The sequence below is a fragment of the Toxotes jaculatrix genome, chromosome 7 (genome assembly GCF_017976425.1).
Source record: "Toxotes jaculatrix isolate fToxJac2 chromosome 7, fToxJac2.pri, whole genome shotgun sequence".
Classification (NCBI taxonomy): Eukaryota; Metazoa; Chordata; class Actinopteri; family Toxotidae; genus Toxotes; species Toxotes jaculatrix.
Genome location: NC_054400.1, coordinates 19,388,427 through 19,406,754, shown reverse-complemented (window position 1 = coordinate 19,406,754; position 18,328 = coordinate 19,388,427). Strand labels below are relative to the sequence as shown.

General features: G+C 40.7%; 1 protein-coding gene across 1 annotated transcript in view; it reads left to right on the top strand.

Annotated features, from left to right (window-relative positions):
• The window catches only part of LOC121185057 (tetratricopeptide repeat protein 28-like), a 158,210-nt gene that overhangs the window by 4,214 nt on the left and 135,668 nt on the right, over positions 1-18,328 (top strand). The window lies entirely within an intron of this gene.

Genomic DNA, 18,328 nt, shown 5'->3' with positions numbered 1-18,328 from the left:
GTAGTCCTGCTAGCATTTATTGTTTTCTATAGTTGTTATTATTTTTGTCTTTACGAAGACACTGTAGCTGTCCAGCTGTGATTTTTTGATGTTTTTCAGTACAATGCTTTTTCTTTGTCATTTGATATTTTCAGTTCTACAACAATAGTCTCCATGTCGTCATTTCTCACTCGGTAACTTTTGAGGCCAGTGAGACCAAACTATAACTGAAAATTACTGCCAAAATCATTCTCTGTTCTCCTTTTTTTATATGCTATCCAAGTACAATGAACTCTTTGTGGTCTGACTGGGGGATGGTTGGCTTAATCTAGACAGTGTAGCTCTGCTTATTCCAGGATTTACTGCCTGACATCTTTGACTCTCATGCCGAAGTTTGTGTTCGCAGACTTGGTGTTGGTGTATAGCCTGACCCTTGTGTTTTACTCTGTAACATGAGACAATGGGATTAATATGTCTATGGTATTGACAATTACACAGATGGTTGTTCATGTTTTAAATTAAGTTTCTTGAATTACCACTAGGGGTCAGTCTTGTCAAACAAGAAGGACTTTCCAAGCGTTTTTGTCTGAGCAGGACAAAAAGGCATTCAAGTACTTTAATTTCCAAGACCCCCGCCCCCCCCCCCCCCTTTTTTTTTTTTTCCGGTGGGTTCAAGAAAACCTTAATGTTCAACCTGACGTTTTTTTCATCTTTATGGTAGAAATGTTCCTTTACATGTATCAACGCTACCACCGTGGAGAATTTTGTGGGAGGTGGGTTTTCTACTTGATAAATGTTCGGGTCGAGGCCAAGGTCACAACAAATCCATCCTCCATTATTTTTTTTTTTCCTCTGATATGTCAAGAAAAAAAAATCACATTTAGTCCAAATTAAATTCAGGTCCTTTAACCAAATAATTTAGTATTTTCATATCCACTTTGTACAGTGGATATGAATGAATAGTGATATGTACTACAGCTACTGTATTCAGTTAGTGCTGCCTCAAAGAGCTGATTTGCTATAGTGGTCTTGACACTCACAGCGTTGGCCTTGGGGAAAGAAAGGTTTGGCAATGTATGGTCCATCTGCTATGCCTGGATGTTTGATGAAGGAACAGGGATTAAATCACAGGAGTGTGCTGGCATTCAGATCCTGTGTGAGTACATAATATCATCAATCATACCTCCCTATGACTGCACTTCTAGTCTGGCCCATCAAACAGTGACAGGCATGGTTTTGCTGCCCCAAGCACCAGCGAGCAGCCCACCCTCCTGAAGCCCACAGCCAGCCTATGAAGGAACCCCCTGTCTAATCTGTCAGCTTTCCCTGCTGTAAGAGCCAGAAAACACATTCTGAAAGAAGAAAGAAAATGTGTGGTTTAATGACCCAAGACAGCTTTAGGCCCTCTGTACCCCACCCTCTTACTGAATATAAAAAGCTTAAATGAGAACAAAATACGGTGTCATTTCATAGACAAGGGGCCACACTTGTGTGTGTCTGTTCACATTTTGTCTCTATGAGCCAGTGTGGGAGGGATACAGGGAGAAAATGTGTGGTGTATAATCAAGCTTTCATGTGCATGATTATCAGCCGCGACAGTGTGGCTGGTATTGTTTTCACCTGAAGTGTGTGTGTGTGTGTGTGTCATAACGAATAGCAAAATGTGGTCTGGAGACACCTACACCTACTGACAGACTATCACAGAGGTGGTTTTGCGTACATTGGCAGGTGCAAGATGCAGTCTTACAGTTACAGGTGTGTAGCTGAGATAAAGATGAAGGCCGAGCTCCGAGATGGGTGTGGTCCGAACGTCAGCATATGCACAGCCGGAGGGATCCCATCGCAAGATGGTGTCTAGTTAATTTTTAAGAATGAAAGGAGTGACACTGTGGCAAACTCCTAAACTGTAGCTAACGCTTTTTGACAGGCGTATGTCTGTGCCATTTATGCAAGATGAAAAACATTTCAGCATCTATTTGCAGTGAGTATCTGGTGATTCTGTGCAGCGCCGCAAGTGCTTTTTAGGTGTTTACAAGTGACTGAGAGGACAATACCTTTTCTAGATGGATTCCCTGTCTATTTTACTCTTCCATCTGGTCCCTCCCTCTCAACACGGCTGTTCCGGTGACATGTTAAACAAACAGCCCTTTCTGCTATCGCTCCCATTCTTCTGCTTGAGCGCTGACAGGAGAGTTCCCAGGGAACCAAAATGACAACTGGCACTGCAGTGTCAGGGGAAACATCTCTATCATTTGCATATCTTCTGATTATAGGTTATGATGGTGTCTATCAAGGGTATTCTGTCTCCTCAAGTGTTAATTGCCAAAGTTGCTGCTGACACACACTCATAATGATGGGTAAAACCCATCAAGCCTCATTTCTCATATGTATCTCTAATTTTTTTTTCAGTGCATGTCATTACTTGCATATATTTTTCTTTTTCACACTCATAGAAATGTCTTTTTACATTCTAGTGGAGGGGCCTTGGGTCTGAGACAATGAGTGTTTGCCTTGGAAAAGGTCATGGTGTGTGTGGAGTGCTGAAAGAGGACTTTAATTACAGCAGCAGCATATCCAGTAATTGTGTAAGGAGTTGATGCTGACACCCTGAAGAGGCACAAAGCTTCTTTTTCATGCTGAGTTGGACAATGACACTGGCTTTGGCCGTCACTGTGCGCAGAACAGGAAGAAAATAATTGTGTGTGTGTGATTTGAAGACCTCATCCTTTGCTACTCTCAGCAGAGCTCTGCTTTTCATGTGGATGAAAATCGCTGGGTAGTAATGCTCCCCTGTTGGTATGACAGTCCGTTAAACCGGCTCTCTCATCTGATCCCGGTGTGTGTAAAGAATAAAGAGCCTGTCTTTTGATCTCATGGGGAGAGTGGTTATAGCTTTTGTACGTTTCTTAATGCTTCCATTCGCACCATCTGAAGTATTTATCTCATAACATTTTGGTGACCTGTCCTATTATTCTGATACATGCTGAATAATGAAGTGAAAACATCCCGGTGAAGCTGCAGGAAGTAGGCTAAAATCTGTTTGCATTTGTGTTTGTAGAGCAGAGAACATGTATTCGGTGGCCTGTGTGTTTTAATGCAGTATGATAACACTGAGTTATTCTATCATTTGTATTATTGTAACCCAGCGTTTGTGTTCTTTTACATTTTCTGAAATTGTCTTGCAGTGCTAAAGCTGCCAGCCATCTTCTGTGTATGGCAATTTCAGTCCGTTCCACCACTTTGGTCCAGTCTGAAATATCTGAACAACCCTGAAATTTGGCACAGACATTCATGGGTCTCCAGAGGATGAATCCTACTGACTTTGCTGATCCCTTGACCTTTCCTCTAGCACCACCATAAGGTGGATATTTTTAATTTTGAGTGAAACAGCTCAACAACTATGTATTGGATTGCCATGAAATCTGGCATTCATGACATTCTTGGCCTCCTTAGGATGAATAGTATCAACTTAGGTAATCCCCCGACTTGATTCATTTGTGCAAATGTGCCAGTATTTGGTCATAAACCAAACTAATAATGTTCCTGTCAACCTCAGCTGTGGTTTGTTTTTATTGTGAACATGTGAAACATTGTGTCTGCTCAACATCGTTGTTAGCAGTGTTATTGAGAGCTTGTTAGCATGCTGACATCAGGTCGAAGTCCCTCCCTCCAACCGCGCGGGGCATGGCTGCAGACTTAGTCTTGCTGGAGTGAAACATTCAAACAACAAAAATGTCTTTCATTTTCTCTCTTCTCTGCTCTGTGCAGTTTTAGATTTCAGTGACAAAGGTTCAGTCTGAGCCCGTATATTTCCCGTATATAAATATAAAATAAGATAGAAATTAGACAGAACAGATAAATAAATGCACGATTCTGAACTCCATATGTATATTGGGGCCATGCTATGCATCACTGAATATTTATAATACCCCTTGATGCATATTTATGCTTAGCATGATCTGGTTTGATTTGAAAGAACTGAATGCAGCTGACATCAACCTGCATACCTGCCTGTAGTTATGAATAAATAGTTTTAAAATATGAATGCCTCTAGTTAGTCATGAGAATACTAATACCGACAGCAGAGACTCGTTATGATATAGTGCAGAGAAAGTTGCTCAGCAGGTAGAATTCTAAAATCAGATGCATTGCTTCTCGCCTTTTATTGCTCTAAAATTATTGGGTTGTAGTGAAAAATGGGGCACAGGAGTTCATTTTCAACTGCACGTCCCTCGCAAGTTCCTGCTACACAGACAGGGCATATTTCATGATTGTAACTGTCAGAAGTAATTACTGATGAGTCTTTGAAGTTATCAGAGGAGCTCAGACTCTTAAAGTTGAGTGGTGAGGCTGACGAAACAGAGGAGTTGCACAAAAAAACAAAAGAAAAACAAAAATACAAATTACTGCCGTAAGGTGGGAACAAATGTAACTATGATTGACACAGAATAAATTCTTCTTTGCCAAAAAGTTGGTTCATGCCTTCAGATTTTGTTATGTGTAATCTTAGTGTTTGTTGATCGTGAGTTTGTTGATGTTCTGAACACCACAGCAGTGTTTTTATGTGTTATGGAAATACTCTTATTATGACAGTGTGCATTCCCTGCTGTCTCTCCCCATGAAGATGTGTGCTCTGGGTTAAAATAAGGTCTTCCCGCCAGTTTCCCCTCTCCCAAAGCTCCGCTGCTGTTTTCCACCGTAGCTCCAGCGCTCACCATGGAGAGAGTAGAGTCATGAACCACTAATAAGAGGGTTCCGTTTTTCTTCTACCCAGCCGAGGCTTGAACTAATGAACAAATCAAATGAATGGCATGTAATTATAGGCCAGAGAGAGCGGGACGGACAGAGGGTTGGCGCTAGCGGGCACAAACCTGAAATTATTTGTCTGGAAAATCTGTGAAATGAGCGGGAGCAGTTAAATTCTGTCTTTTTCCTTTAGAAGGCCGTTGCGGCTAAGCAGCGCTGTACATATGCACGGGCCACGAAAGTGACCACACACACACACACACACGAGTCTGCTGTTTTGATTTCATCAGCACTTCCTCGGCAGCTATGTCATTCTTTACGCAGATGAGATAAACTAATCCTGCATTTGTCTGTTTCGTAAGCTCCAAACTTTGTTTTTTTTTTTTGTTTTTTTAGTTAGCTTTATTCTGCTGAAAGGCGTCTTTCTTAAATTCCCTTTTTTGATTAGTGTTTTGAATCCCAAGTGATAGCAGTCAGTAATATGCAACATAAATTTATTTGAGCTGCTGTATTGTTATGAACCAGATGGATGCAATTTCCTTTCAAAAGCACCTCACCATTACACTACAGTGTGTTGCTTCTGTGTCTGATGAATTACCAGTGAGTAATACGGCTCAGGCACGACACGTAAATTATGCCAGTAATATAACTGATAGAATTTATATCCAGAATTGTGCTGCTATTTTCAGTCTGCTAACTCAATACCGTTGATGTGTTCAGGATATTTTTTCTTTTCTTTCTTTCTTTTCTTTTTCTTTTTCTTTTTTTTATTTTTGCTCTTACAATTTGGAACGGCAGCCTTCAAATCCTGCTCATCCGGGTTGCTGTGATGGTGGCCAAGTGGTTTTCCTCTCTGCCACCCAGGCGCCCCACCAAATTGTAGTGTTTAGTAAAATTTAATCTGCTTTCAAGAAACACCAGGCGCTCACACACATATAAAAAAAATGAAAATTGGCCTCTTTACTCTTTTTTTCTTTTTACGCTAACCATAAGTTCTGTACAGTATATACTGTATCATGGTGCTTTGCTGGATCCTATAATGTTCATAAAGAATAGGTTTTCAGGGTCAGATGATGTAATGTGGTTTGATGTGTGTGTGTCTGATGACCCCCTTCTCACCCCACAGTCTGTCTCTACACTGTCCTGGGGCCACGGATGAGTCAGAGCTGGGATCTGATGTCTCCGTGATTATAATCTGTTAGGCCCGTCAACACCTACTGCCCTACTCACACAGATACGTGATTTTAGACCATCTTCTCCCAAAAACTCACTGGACCCAAATTCATTGTGTGTGTTCTTTGTTTTTTTCTGAGGCCAATTGGGTCGGCACTGAACTTTTAGGATGTGTTAGTTTTGTATAAATCTTCCTTTGTTCTGCAATGCCATTTTGCAGATAAGCTATTCAGAAAATTAAATACAGTGGTCTGTTTGTCCCAAAAGAAATAAAGTGCATGAAAGCCAAGGTAAGCACCTCAAACAAGAAACTTTCAATCATGTTAAAGAATGCCTGTGGCCTCAGAATGCTTTTTCCCTCCGGATACATCATTTGATTACGGGCTTAATAGGTTTTTGCTTGCTATTACATGGCAAGAAATGTCAAAAGGCTCAGAGAAAGCAAGCTCATTGCCATGCTTGTGGCATAACAGCCTGCCGCTGATAGTGGATCGGATTCACAAGCCTGAGGAAATGAGGAAAACAATTGCACCCTGCTCCTAGCACGTAACCCCTTGTGTTATACAGATGCTCTTTTTTTTTTCTTCTCTCTTCCAGGGGTTCATCTTGCTGTCAGCCTCATATTGTGCTGGCCCCTCCCACTCGGGAGCTTGGCAAGATTCGGGCCCCAGACCTGGATGTCTCCAGAATTAGCACAGCCTGGCTTTGCTGCAGGGAGGAAGTACTCCCACTGGGGAAATGGGGTAGAGCAGAGAGCAACCTGCAAGGAGCCCATTAGTATACACTGCATAAGCATGGCAAGATGAATAGCAGGCCTTATTTTTAATTTTTTTTTTCCACTCTGATCTGCTTCCTGATACCGTCGTCTTCACCTCTAACCTTTAGGTGACTAGTACGCTCTCATTTTTCTCCTGTGTCAGTGCCAGCGGCCGTGTCAGATGCATACCAATATTATGACGCAGATTAGAATAAAGAGAAATTATTCTGCTGATACATATATCAGTAAATATCATATATTTCTTGTTATATCTTTCACCTCTTTAAGGAGGTGCAAGCTTTGGTCTGTGCTCACTTCTTAGTGGAAAGTGTCCCTCTCTTCGCTTGTGGTCTGTTTCATACAGCACCTATTCATGATGTAACCTCCTTCCCTGGATGAGTCATATGCCCTGGTTCCCTCCAGAGAAATAAATTGGTAGGGATAAAGGTGCCACTAATTTTATTTCCAGGTGGCTGACTAGCATTTCTGGCGAGAAGCATTGCAGTAGTTTGAGAAAATCAGCATAAAATCAGTTCTTACTTGAAATGAATGAAAAAAAGTGGGTCAAGACCTGAGTTTGGTTGTGCGGTAAACCCTTTTCTGAGCCACTTCTCTGTTCACCTCCTGTACTGAGTGCTTCATGTTTTTTGTTGTCACAGTTAAACTCTAATCCAGTTAGCTTTGCGTGTCTTATTTGAATACGGCTCAAACAAAATAAATATTCATGTTATTTTGATAAACCTATGATTACAGTGTCATACTCAGGGATTACATAATTGAGGATTACACAAATTTTGCACAGTTTAAGTTGAACTGAAATAAGTGAAATGCATTGTACATATCCTTTAAGGGAAGAGATTTATATCTCGTTAACATCACTCACTTACCCCTGTAGGCTTGAACTTGTAAAGCGTTTGTAGTTTTTTCATTGATGGAGAAGAGCAGCATCACTTCTGCAGCACAATCTGCTTCTCTGCTATTCACCATTATCCTTATGTTCCACTTGGTTATAGTTTGATATTCGCCATTGCCCTCCTAGAAGCACTGAGGCTCTGCCGGAAGCAGCATATTTATGGCCTTAAAGATGGTTCTGCACACATTTGCAAAACCTGTTAAAAAAATCTTTACAACATCAATCAGTGCTCATGATGTGCGTGTGTGTTCTTATGTTCATGTAGAACTTGACATACAAACAATACTTTGATCTGCTGATCACAACATTAGGTGGATTCTCCACCTGTTTTTATGCAGTACCCAGAGGGAGAAAAGCTATATTTCCATCATGTTTTCTACATTGTCTTTCACCACCTGAGGTTTGACTGTTGCTCTTTTAATTGCGTCATCTTGTTCCACCTTCTTTTTCTGCAGTGGTTTTAATGGCACCTTAAGATAAGCTCCACCAGGTGTATATCACGACAAGCTAGTTCCTAATGTTTGCATAACAGTAGTGGATAGAAACATGCACTGCTTAGCATTTTCTTATTTCAAATTTCTTGAGATTAGGTAAAAATTTGTGCCACGTTTGGGTGAAAACCTATTTCCACCTATTTCTTTACAGCGCCATTTCTTTACGGTGTATCTTTAAGTGAAATGAGTGATAAAGGCATCTTTCTTCATTATTACAAATAGAAACAGGCCACATTACTTTGGAAATCACAGTTTATGCCAGTGTAAAATGTCAGCGCACATTAATAGAACACATTTGTTCAATAATATGTCACTTAAAATGTGTCGCTGTTTCGTTCAGAAGCAATCACTTTATAAATCAGGAGAAAACAAAGTACTATTTATCAGTGTCGCTCATGTGGAACCAGAACATGAAATGTAATCAGGCTTTAGTTTAAGTATGACCTAATTTTGTCCATTAAGTGAGTGCTGCATGGTCACAATTTTTCTGTAATTACCGACTTAACTGGCATGTCGTATATGATTAATGATAGATGATTCCTAATAAATAATGGATGTTTGGGGGGCGGTCTGGAACAAAGAGTGCAATATGCACAATATTATGTTAACTTCTGTGATCATCTCAGATTTTGTCCTGAGACGATAAGCAGGACCATTTAATATTCAAATCCAACCCAGCAGAAGATGGATCTTCTTTTCCTGTCTAAATGTCTTGGTGTGTAATGGCCTCCAGCTTAATTCCTTCCTCTAAAGTGCTCCTTCTAGATCTCAGGGCTCGTGTTTAGGCAGCTAAATTACTCACTTGTGTCAGGTTATTACAATTAGCTGTTTGAGGGCCTGCACTGTCGTGTCTTACCTAGATACTTCCCTCTAATTCTTTCTCTCCGTAATGAGTTTTACAGGGAAATGTAACAACAACAGCAGTAGCAAAATGGAAATGCCGGGGGAGATGTATTAGACAAAAAACCATGGAATGCAGGTGGTTTTATTTGTGCGTGCGAAGCTGACAAACGACTTCCGTGGTTATGGATATAATCTCAGTATTTGACCAGAGGCTGAGCTGTTCCAGTCAGGCGTTAAAAAAAATCCCACACATATGGTCTCAAACAGAGCTCGAGTGTGTTGCTGCTTAAATGAGCTGGACAATCAAATATACACTCGGTGACCAGAAAAACAGAAATCTCTGTTCCGTAGCACGCTGAAAATTATTATATTTGGCTCTGATATTAGCTGGCACACGCTGTGGCGAAGACACCTGTAGCTTTCCTTGCTGAGGCAGTCAGTGCTAAATCTGACTGTGCAAACACTGGTGCTTTGCTCGCCTGTTAGAGGATATTTCAACTGAATTCGTCTCCAAGGTGTTCAATGAGCCTGATATCAGAATTGTGGAGATTAGATTATCAACATAATTTCACCTGAATGTTCCTCACACATGTTGACAAGGACAACCTTTTGCTGTACAAGTACATCATCTTGGGAACATGATGGGCATGGATGGACATATTTTATTCTCTGACACTGAAGTGTTGACACATGTCATGATGAAGCCAGTGTAGGTTCAGTCCCCTCAAAACCATTGCATTCCCTGCAGTGGACTGTAAATTCAACACGTCCCCGAACCTAAACGACCAAAGAGGACGATTGTCTGGATACAACTCATAGTAGTGTAACAGTGTCAGGTGCAGTGGACTGTCGTTGTTATGATAACAACTGTACAACCTGTAGGAGCATACTAACTGTAGGCATAGTACACCTTTGCTGTCATGGTGACAACTATAAACAAGCAGTTAATGTTATGTAGTGGTCATGGTTTGGTTAGATTTAGGATTTAGGTACAAAAGCTACTTGGTTAGGTTTTGGAAAATGTGAGTTTTAATAACCTTCAGGAAGGAATAACTCCCTGAAGGTTAGAGAACCTTCGTCGGTTAAGGTTGTGGAAGGGTCATGGAAAAAAGAAACAACACTGATTATAAGTTTCACACAGGAAACAAATAGCAGTCTCCTGTGTGAAGGTCCTTTTGTTTTGTCGACCCATCCATCCACCCCAACCTCCTCTTAACTCGGATTTGTCGCTCTTTGTACTACGTCATCTAACTTCTTTCTTCTTTTCACCCCGGGTCTACCATGTTGAGGCTGTTTCAGGGGGGATTAGTCAGACCATGTAATCTTACAGATGTTTCCTTCTGCAGTTTACCATGAACAAGACAGGTATCCTTCTTGAATTCCTTGTTTAAGACTGTTGGGAACTAGCTGTTGTACTCTTCCATTACATGGTGATGTTGACTCTTCATTATTTGCACCTTATGTCTCCCACATTCATCGATCGGGAGCCTCCTTCCACATAGCAAATGTTTAGAAGTGTCTTGGATCCTGCCTCTTTCATTCTATGTTTTTATCATTACTACCTTTGAGAAGCATAGCAACTCTACAGAGCTCCAGACTAACTTTTTTACTAGATGCACCAGTACATAATTTAGGTGCACCCAAAAGTTTCCTTAATTTTATAGTTCTTCAGAAATGCAGCCCTTTAAAACAGCATACATTCTGCCAGTTCTTTTGAGGCTTTACAATTAGGGTTGGGGTTAGATAGTATTTTATGCAATCTGAATTCAGTACTGAATCAGAGTGCAATTCATAATGTTGGCCGTTTTATCATGTCTGAGCCACGGAAATTGGACAAGCCATTCTCTGGGAAAGCCGTATATTTTGGACTTTTTATATGTTGAAGCCTCTGGCTCAGAATCAGATGAGGTCATCTCTGCCAAAAATTTTGGGTCAGGATTAGACATCTTACTGGAGACATGGGAGATGGGTGGCGTTTACTTCAGCCAGTGATGTCTGGACTGAGCTTGGCCTTTCAGGGCTGGGGCCAGGTGTAACGGGCACCGCAGCATCTTTCTTGACCAAAAACCAATCAGTCCTTGTCTCTTCATTTTGAATTAACGGTATGTTTTGATGTCACTGGAGGAGGAGTGGTCTAGGGTGTGGTTTCACAAATACATACCATACCTTTTACATTTTTTTTTCCTCACCCACATACAGAGATGAAGAATATTAGGGTCAGAACCAATCAGGGCAGAGTAAGGGCGGGTCTTGTGACCAGTGAACACGATTAGAATCCATGGTCTATGACAGCAGTGCTCAAACCTGGTCCTCGTGGAAACCACAATGATGCTTTTCTGCTAGATTATGATTTAAGCCCATTTTTGTTAACCCATTCACATGCAAAGCAAGCGCAGAATTGCAGTTGCTATTTATGTAGTGATACATATGCAAATGGTAAGTGTCACTTCTACTGCAGGGGGTGGGTTTTAATTTTTCAAGTGATTAAGAAAAATAAAAAACCCTGCCCCCGCAGGGCCAGACATGCTTTCTCACTTACTCCTGGTATCTAAGAAAACAAATTCAGCAAATCCAGGAGCTTGGTTGTCAGGGTGTGTTGTAGCTGTATATTGGACTGGAGTAATACTGAGTCACAGCAGTTCTTTAACTATAATAACTACGTTCAGTCCTCATCACTAACGATTGCCCAGTCACCCTGGGCAACCACATTTGGACCGCTGTCAGCCACCTCATTTGGTCTGGTAGCTGGTAGCCCATGTTGGCAACCACCTTTTTGTGTTGAAAATTGTCTGTCTCTGTTGTTACTGTTAATCTACACTTGAACCAATGAGAGTGAAAGTATTAAGTTAAAAATCAAAAGGAGAAAAGGTTAAAAAACAAAATAAAACAAACAAAAAACACACACACAATGTAATTGCTTAATCCATACCCCTCTTTAACTGATGTGGGCAGCTAAAAAATGAAAAAGTCAGTGCTTCAGCAGGCGCACAATGTAGACAGTCTTTCAGAAAGTCAATGCAAAATAGATTAAAAAATATATAGATAAATAAGAAAATGAGGCTGAAGGCAAAACATTTTCATGTTCTACTGCATTCTTAAATACAAAACAAACTGTTCCTCATTTACTGTAAATCTAGATCAAAACGACTCTACAGGAGATAATTATTTGGCCTGTTATTATTAACCCTAATAATAATTATGTTGCAAATGAGTAAACTTAAATTAGCGAGCAGAAGTAATATAAAGTGAAGTGTATCACTTTACATTGTTTTGCTTAATTAGAAAGGTTGAGTTACTTATTTTAAAGGAAATTAATTTTGTTTACCTGTGTGTGTGTGTGAGAGAGAGAGAGAGAGAGAGAGAGAGAGAGAGTGAATCAAACCCGACCAGAAAACCAAAATGTGAATTAGTGATGTAGTTATTAGTGATTCTGTTCATGTTTCCCCTGTCTAACTCGATATACAGATACCTTACATTAGTCATGGCTGAAAGAAATGAAAGGTTGAGCATCACTGTGCTGCAGGAAATCAACACACATCAGATTGTTACGGTGTTTCCCCATTGGGCCGTTGGAGCAGGTGGTGAGTCGACAGTCAACAGTGCATTGACAATCAGCAAATGTCATGTTACACTGATGCTGTTTTACTTGCAAAACCACATTATGTCATTACTGTGAAAATTAAAACAATTATCCAGAGGAGGTGAGGGGGGGTGGGGGGGGGGGGGGGTAGGACAATGATGCTGATGTGAACATCAATTAAGTCCACCCACATCCACACAGGTGGCATCCTGCAGGCACAGCAGAGTGTCAGAGCATCATTAAAGCAACACTCCAGCCTAAGTCTTGTCAATTGAATATCAAACGCTCAAAACGTCCATAGGAAATTTGACTCCGTTCATCTGTATGCTCGATCTGTTCCAAACAGCCCTTCTTATCAATTTTAAAGTGCTGCTTCCATTTTAATCCTCTCATGTGAGCCATGTGAGCAGGTGCATGCATTTGTTTGTGCACATCAGGAGTGTTTTATTCTTACTGTGTCATGTTTAAACTAAGGTAGAATGTGTTGCGATTTGTATAGATTTCAGTCATTCAAAGCTTGTTACAACTTAATTTGAAGTACTGCAGGAATAAGTGTGTCAAATTAAGCTTGGAGAATTGTTGCATCTGTAATTGGGGTCTGGTGAGCTCCAGAGTTTCTGTTTATTATTGATTAATGCTTCCTAATTAGTGCTTGGCACCTAACTATGTTGGCTAAATGATGTAAGTTTGTGAAAGACAATCTGAGAGCTGTAAAAAGAATATTATTAAAGAAACATGATTTGCTTGTTCAAGACTTTGTAGCTGCACAAGACCCCCGCGCAGCTGTAATTGGAGCAGTACCCTGTCACCAGCGTGTGCTGTCGTCGCTTAAACTGTAGAATCAGTCAGATGCTTCGAACAAACTGGGATCCGATTGTGCTCCAGTAAATGCAGCTTACAGAAAATAGTTACAACCGCTGAAATCCTTGCTTAGCAAGACAACCCACCTATCAGGTTTTTGGGAGGAAACCAGTGCGATGCAGTTATTTGTGGGAGCAGGGGTGAAGCAGTCTGATGTTTGCAGCATTGACACCCTTCTCACTGTGCTGACACTTGTGCTGTTAGGACTTTGGTTTGGTAACATAGAGTGCAGCGTCTGTTTTTAGGCACATTAAATCGTCTCCTCTATTGCGTCAAAGAGCACGTGTGAAATGACCCACATGAAAATGAGGTCAGAGCCTTCACAGTGCACACAGTCCTTCGAAAATTCATATCTGACAATGAGCTGAAAACAGGAAACCGGTTTGGAAGTTTGTCAACAAAGCTCGGAAATGACCTCTTTCGTTTGTCAGGGTCGCGGTTGTAGCTGCAAAAGTCAAAACATTTTGAGGAAATTTTTACTTTTCACTAAACACAGACTAATGTAAACATAGATTATAATGCTCAAGTAGCTGCGTCTAACATCACACTCAGAAATAGTGAGTGTGTATTTCAGGACACAAAGTTGTTAGTCACATCTGTTAAATCACAAGTTTAAAGCCTGCAACTCGCACATAATGTGAGTATATGTATATAGTACTCAGTTATGGGAGATATTATGAAGACTGATCTTGCTGTAAGGAATTCTACACTGATCTGTTTTAAAGGCTAATATGGTTTAATTGCACAGCTGATATCCAGTGAGCACACTGGAATATAAAACTGTTGCCATAGTTTATGTCTCAGCCTTTGCAAAGTTTGTTTACAGATGCACAAACTCTGAGCGTCATGATGAAATATAAATGCATCTCGCATCAGGATGTTTCTAATTACTTCCACAGTTTTCATTGACTCATAAATAGAATAAATTACGCATTTACCCTAAGCATTGGCATGTTTATTTATGATGTAGTCTCCTTTTCGATTTCATCTACGTACTTCATGTAATTGCACATTTGCATCCGCGGCACCACCACAGCTCTCATTTCCCCGAGCAGCACTTATGGCACAACACGTTCATTCATACCACATGGGATTTCACCATTACAAAGTCTGTGGTTAGAACACTGTTGCATTACTTAGGTCTGTTTGTGCAAACATTCAGTTTTCATTTCAGGCAAAATAGGGCAACGAATTTATGGGATAGGTCCTATATCATTCTCTATAATGTGATATATCACGCTGCTACATCAACACTATGGTTAATATTAAACATAAAAGCTAATGTGTAAATGTGCGTCTTATATGATTTTATTTTCCTGCATTTGTGTGTGTGTGCCTTTGTGCACACCTGGCTGTTAGCTGCGTGGCTACGAATTAAAAAAGAAAAAGAAAAAGACATTTGAATTCCTCTGTAAGTCCTTGGCACAGTTGATATTACACCAAAGCGTAATTAAAGAAGATGCTCATGTGGCTGTGCACAGCCCTCAGGGGAATGAAAATCTCTTTTGTCTGACATTTTTAATTAATAAATAGGCAAGTTTGGCCAAATGAGGCAGACTGATGGGTCTGTAGAGGTCAACACAGCCTCACAGAGAGCTTCAGAACGCACTGTGCTCTGTACATACAGTACCAGTATGAATTTGGAAGCGTTAATACAGTGGGAAAATTGCCTTAACTCTTCTCTGCTCCATACAATAATGAACCTGTCTCCTTCACCTGTTGCTCAGACCCTACATTACCTGACATATAATTACAAGTAGATGTGTGTTTGGATTTAAAAACAAAAAGTGTTTAGAAGTTTCATTGCCACAGGACTCACATTCTTTTTGGCATATTTAATCAAGTAGCATCTTCAGACCTGCTCGTCAGGCTGAAGTGTTTTTGTGATAGTCTTTTTGATATTCTGATAGAAAACTGATGTGAATATAATTGAATATTACGGCTTTACTGCAGCTAAAGATGCTGCCAGCCCTGGCAATAACAGGGATAAAGGCTCTGGTCGCTTTGCTCTCATTCTGATCATTGTTGATCTATTCCCTTGATGAATTGTAACTCATTGTTTGATTGCTCTGCTGTTTCTCATCTTTATCTCTGCTGCTCTATTATGGTCAATACCCTGGACCATTTGGTGCCATTTCACAGAGATGGTTCCATTATGACGGGTGAAATGTAATCCATCTCTGTGTATATGAGTGTGTGTGTGGGGGGGCTATCTGTCTGTGTTAGTCTGAGAATGTTGGAACAAAATGCAGACATATAAGAAACAGATTGACTTTCAAGTGGAATACAATAAATGCAGAAGTATATTTGTATGTATTTCTTTTTGGAGTAGAAACATAGTTTACCTCTATACACTCTCCTGTGTGACTTTTCTACTGAGTGATCTCATGTGATTTTCGATGAAATGTCTCGACAAATACTGGATGGATTACCATAAAATTCAGTACTCACGTTCATGCTCAGGACAAATTGCAGCAACTTTGTCAATCCCTTAACTTTTCCACTTGTACCATCATGAGGTCAAAATTTCTCTGTACAATGTCACACAAATAGCACTACTCATACATAAACACTCAGTGTAGGTGACTGGGTGTCGCTCTGATAGTGTCTTGGTGACGGTGCATTTGAGTGGCACATGGGCACTGTATGTTGTCCATGTCCAGAGATTTCTCCATTTATAATTTATGTCACCATCTTAATTCTGTTCTCGCCCAAATTCCTGACCAGAATCCTAAATCATGCATGTTTTTTTTTTTAAGAGTTGCATGTTGGCCTCAGACTCAGAGCTGCCACTGTTCTTGGTGCTGTGGAGGATTCAGTGCCAGCATAGTATTTGCCAATACAAACGTCTCCATCTCTTTATATCCACCTCTTCATTACCGAGACAGTAACGCTGTTACATAGATACACCAGTCGGGCAGAAAAAGACTTACCACTACATGGAAATATTGTCTGTGTTTGAGAGTTTATTACTTCCAGGGTAGTTAGAGCATCTGTGGTTCCTGGCTGGGTGATTGGCTAGTTACGTGACCCTATCAGTGCGTGGGCTATGATATGGCTGAAGAATGTCTGATACAGCTGTCTCAACCTCTGCTCTGATCCTTCAGCAGGAGGAAGGGAGGGTGGGTTTCTTTCTCTTATATAGGTTTTATTAGATGTGGCACACTAATAAAGAATCTAACTTTGGAGCTGAGGTGAAGGGTCAAAGCTGGTGATGAAGAGTATAGATGGGGAAGGATGGGATTTTTTTGTATGTGTGTGTGTGTCTGTGATTTGTGCGAGTGTAGATGTGCGTCTTTTGGAACCAGGCTCAGAATCCGCAAATCCTCGGGGGACATAGGGGAGAACTGGACCGGGATTACAGCGCCTCGACGCCGTGTTCCTGTCACTCACAGAGAAACACTTCCTGTGCTGAAAGAGTCTGAGAAGGATGTGAGACGAACAGCAGGGCCAGGGGTGATGATGAAAGAGATAACGCGCTGTTATCACTGAAAAATATCATTTTTCAGATGACACATTATTAGAAAGACGGGACCAAGCATCAAATTGTATAGAGAGACATCACTCACACATGACAGCAATGAAATGTGAGTAAAATCAGACCGTTCCTTGTTCTGCTGTTTTATGCAGACAATGGACACTGTATCACTTATTATTAATGTTTGATTTTTGTGAAAACATGACAGTATTTTAAGAGAGACCACGTTTAGCAGACAGCCTTTACGTTGATGTGATAGGCAGGTAGCATGGCACTTGTTTTAGAGTCATCTACTGCTTGACTTTTGTGTTGATGTTTGTTTTTTGCTTGTGGAATATGCACATCACATTTATTTATAAAAAGATTTCAACCTGTCATATTGCTTTCAGTAAATCCATTTGGTCTAGAGGCATAAGAAAATATTGTTCTGCATAAAACAACTGCAGGAACATTTGTCTGGGTGATTTTCCTTCTAATAAACAGCTAAATGAATCTTGGTTCAGCAGTACTATGCAGTAAGGCAGATTTCCTATGTTCATTTATGAACCTTGTGTGCGTCTGTGCACATCTAAATGCAACATACTGTATGTGTCTCATTATGTGGTGGAGATGGGGCACGCACGACTTACTAGCTTCATAGCTATGTGACACACATTTTTAATGCTGTAGTCTGTACACCTCAGTCCTCAGTGGAGGCGGTGATGCATGTTCCATGCCTGTTTCCTGTGGTCTGTGTGCTGTTGTTGTTGTTGTGGGGACGATAGTAATATGGGGGGTTGGACTAATTAGGACTTCTGTGCAGCTTTTGTGGCCTTTTCATTCTGGCAGTTCCCTTGGCGGCCCTTTTATTTGAAAAAAAAAAAAAAAAAAAAAAAGCTCATCATGGTCATGCATTATTCACAACACAGGTGTCAGTCTGACCGTTGGTGACATCAGCTCACAAGACACTACTACTGTCACTCCATCACAAGACCAGTGCCCTCCCATGGCAGTGCATTGGCATGTAGTAGTACACATGAAGGTAGCTGTGCAAACAGATGCTTGGGGATTAGGAGCGTTCCCATATTTCTGTTGTTATTTGGACACCATTTTACCTGATGTCTGTCCCATCTGCATTCAATTATTTTCTGTTCACTAAAATGAAAATACGTTCTGGTACATGATTAGCTGTAATTATCTGTTTAGGCAGAATTTTTGCACTTTTAATCAGCAGATCTAGAGGCAGAGGCAGGACATGGACCTGGCTGTTTTTCACTGATTTTTAGAAAGCTCCCGCTGAGAGCTGTGGCCATCACTGCCACAGCTGGCCGCCCAGTTACCTTTCATTTTCTCTATAATTGCTTTTTTGTAAAAGAGTGAATAGCTGAGAATAACGAAGTAAAAGCACCATAATTTTGAGCATTTCTTTATGTTTTGGGGGTTTTTTTTTTGGCACATAATGCTGTGTCTCCAGCACCTTTCTATCTGTCTCTCCATCTGATTATGCAGACTGTCCTGGTCCCAT